The following is a 3,865-nucleotide window of genomic DNA, read 5'->3' as shown; positions in this document are numbered from 1 at the left end:
TAATTACTAAGTTGATGGGTTGTAATTGATTCTCATATTTATCCATTACCACTACACACCCTTGGTGTGATGATCACTCTATAAGTATAAATACTTGTGAGGTATATAATTTATCCATCATTTTTCTTAATTACTAAGTTGATGGGTTGTAATTGATTCTCATATTTATCCATTACCACTACACACCCTTGGTGTGATGATCACTCTATAAGTATAAATACTTGTGAGGTATATAATTTATCCATCATTTTTCTTAATTACTAAGTTGATGGGTTGTAATTGATTCTCATATTTATCCATTACCACTACACACCCTTGGTGTGATGATTACTCTATAAGTATAAATACTTGTGAGGTGTGAGAGACAAAGGCCGGGATTCAAGTCCCCAAGAGGGAGCTTCATACACATATACAGTTAAATTATTCTAAAATAGAATCTCTATCTTGTATAAAAATAAATAAATAAATAAATAATTCCATCACTGATACTATTTTATTGTATATTACAACACGTCTTCCTAGAGCAACGAAAGTGCTAGAGGTCACGGTGCAAGATCAAATTTTATTGTATATTACATCACATGTCTTCCTAGAGCAACAAAAGTGCTAGAGGTCACGGTGCAAGATCAAGGAGGGCACCAGTAGAGGCCATCAGGGCAATGATGTTGGAATTGCATGAAATTTGACAGGTTGAAGGAAAACGGCATTTTAATCAAGACTTGAGTTATCTCAAGGTTGCCCAAATTTAGGCGAATTTCTTCATTAAGGCCCTGAAAATAGTGTTTTTGCTATTTAATTTTAGAAATATTTGTTTTTTCTTAATAAATTTTAATTTAAAAGTAAGAATAAAGTCCTGTCTATTTTGGGATGTCTCTTAGAAACAATATTTTCAATTTCCGCAATTATCTCAATTTTGCTATTTTGGCAAAAATTACTATTTTGCCTAATTTTTGCTACCTAATTACATGATTAGCGCAAATTAGGTTTTTTAGATGTTTTCCTAGCCGCCCTTAGTTTTCTTTTTACTATTAAAATATATTGTAGCTTCAAAGACAGTTCAGTTTTTAGATTTATAAAATTACAAACTTTGTCTATTATTTCTCTCTAGTGGATTCCATAACCCTATTACGTTGTGGATTTAAGGGAACCCTCATGGATTCGAGGTTTTTATTCAGAAGCAAACATGTTTAGTCTCTTTTTCCATTCAGAAAGCAACACGTTTGTTTTCTTATAGCTTCCACGACATCAGTCTTTAAAACTTATTGTATGGGGAGATTTTGAAAAAATATGCTTGTTTGTTTGTAGGTACACTCTATGGCAAACTAGCAATAGGTTATGAGGTAGTTGTCGTCTGAAACTAAAATAGTTTCTTCTGGAAGACTAATTGTTTGATGTAGAATATCTCTTTTTTTTTTTTTTTTAATGTAATAATTTTAATTTAGTTCGAGTCCAAATCTTCTATCATATTTTTTTCAACACCATTCTATACTCTGCCAATAAAAAACTGCCACAGCTCCACCTATTTAATTAACTTCTACCTGGTTCATCCCCACCACTACCTTGTGATCCTTGTGATCCCTACATAGTGCAGCGACTCTGCTATTTGCAGCGGAGTCACACCCTTATTGGTTCTTGCTTCCACATCTGCTCCTTTCTTTACAAGCAACTCTGTCACCTCCGCTTGTCCTGACTCCGCAGCACAGTGCAAGGCCGTGTACCCATCTTCATCTTTAGCATCAATATCAATACCTTTCTCCACTAAAGCTCTCACTGCATCCAGTTTTCCTTTGAATGAAGCTCTATGCAGCGCTGTCCATCCATGTTGATCTCGCCCATTGATGGCCGCGCCGTTCTGAAGAAGCCTTTGTATTGTTCTTACTTCACCCTTTCGTGCAGCAACACATAGACTGTCTCCAAGTTTGAGGGCATTAAACAACCGATTATGCCCGAACTCGGCTGCAACATTGTAAGCAGATTTTCCAACCCGGTTTCTGATATCTTTGTTGGCTCCCTTGAGTAGTAAAAGCCTAACCATGTGTTCATCACCTAAGCTTGCGGCGATATGAAGAGGCGTGTCACCATCTCCACTATTACGAACATCAGCCGTTAGACCGTTTGCCAACAATAGCCTTGCGCAATCCCTTCTTCGCTCCTCCAATGCCAAGTGCAAAGCCGTGTTCCCATCCTTGTGAGTGCGTCCACATTAGCCCCCTTCTGCAATAGAAGCCTCAACACCTCCATGTGACCCCCTCTGGCCGCAAGGTGAATAGGGCCCCAAGTTGAGGACTCGGACCACTCTGTACTGGCTCGACAAGCCAATAATAGCTCCACTATCAAGGCTACTCCAGAGGCCGCTGCTGCTTCAAGTGGGCTAGACCCTGATCGACTTTGACCCTCCACGTCCGACTCAAATTCGAGGAGTAACTGGACCAGTTCGGGTCGACCTTGAGAAATGGCCAAGTGAAGTAAAGTTCGGCCATGCGCGTCAATGGAGTCTACCGCTTTCCATTCGGGATCACTCTTCTGAAGAACTTCTCTAATTTCATCCATATAACCATCTTCCACAAGTTGAGCCAAAACCGGGGAGCCAACGAACGTGATTTTGATGCCACTGTCTACAAAAACCTGTTTCTTCTTTGTAGTGAACCAGTCATTTGGGACAGCATCAAACATGGATGATGGCTTCTTAATGGTGGCACCTGGAACCACTACGCTACGTAAAAGGAAAGAGTCATCCCATTGAGGGAACGAATGGGCAAGATTGGAGCCTGGTGGGAGATGATAAACAATCTCAATGGTCAGCCTAGCCAGAGGAGATATAATCCCCGATTGTGGCCTCACTGTGTAACGGGTCTTGATCAATGGTAGAAGTCGAAAGGCGATGGGCATGGTGTACATAACGTTGCGCAAGGTGATCTCGCCGTATCATTTCTGTCCGTGTTCAATACGAATTGGAGCAACGTTTGATGGCTCTAAGCTTATAAGCCGGTCCATCTTTGTTGTTTACAAAAACTGTTTGGAAAAGAGAAAGGGGTAGAGGAAGTGAAGGAGATCTAGGCTTGGTTGTTGGTGTATATTTAATCAAGGAAGTGAATGGTGAGGGCCGCCTTTCACGAGGGAGAGGCAAATGGGGTGTTAAAAACAATGCTGACTTGTTTTATTCGGCGTCCGAACTGTATAACCCAAAAGACTTGGAGAAAATTGGTCTTTGCCCATTTTATGTAAAAAAATCTAGCATTTTGTTCTCTTTTCCAAACTAATTAGGAAAATGCCTTTATTTTGAAACTCAATTTTCTCAAAATCGAGTTTCAATATCACTATAAGGCTCTTTAAAATACCACAATAGGTATGAAGCAATCAAACTTAAATATAAGATAAAAACTTGCATGGAACTCGAGTTCATAGAACTTGTGGTTCCAAAACACTACTATAGGGTCCTTAAAATGCCACTATAGGACTCTAGAATTTTTTTTTTTTAAATAATTTTCAATTTGTTATAACTCGATTGCCCAAAAATCGAGTTTCAAAATAGAAGCATTTCCCTAATTAGTTTGAAAAATTGGACAAAATGCTAGATTTTTTTTTTTTTTTTTTTAAATAAAAAAAAAGGGCAAAAGCCCATTTTCTCCCAAAAGACATAGTTGTACAAGTACAAGCAAAGTTTATTTCCAAGATGCCTCTACATATTAAGTCACTTTCATTGCGCTTTTTATATTAGTGTACAAATAAACAACCATTTTCTTCCTCTTAATCTACTCTGGCTTACATCAAATAATTACTTATTTTATGAAGTGGGATCAAGGTATAGAAACCTCTTTCGCTGTCTTGATTGAACATGATAAGCTAATTCTTTAGATCGATCAAA

General features: G+C 38.3%; 1 pseudogene; it reads right to left on the bottom strand.

Moving 5' to 3' along the window:
• Positions 1-1,497: 1,497 nt before the first annotated feature.
• LOC126693102 (protein VAPYRIN-like) lies at positions 1,498-2,994 on the bottom strand (annotated as a pseudogene).
• Between the last annotated feature and the right edge of the window lie 871 nt (positions 2,995-3,865).

Source organism: Quercus robur, chromosome 7 (genome assembly GCF_932294415.1).
Source record: "Quercus robur chromosome 7, dhQueRobu3.1, whole genome shotgun sequence".
NCBI classification, from domain to species: Eukaryota; Viridiplantae; Streptophyta; class Magnoliopsida; order Fagales; family Fagaceae; genus Quercus; species Quercus robur.
This window is presented reverse-complemented; position numbering and strand designations above follow the sequence as displayed.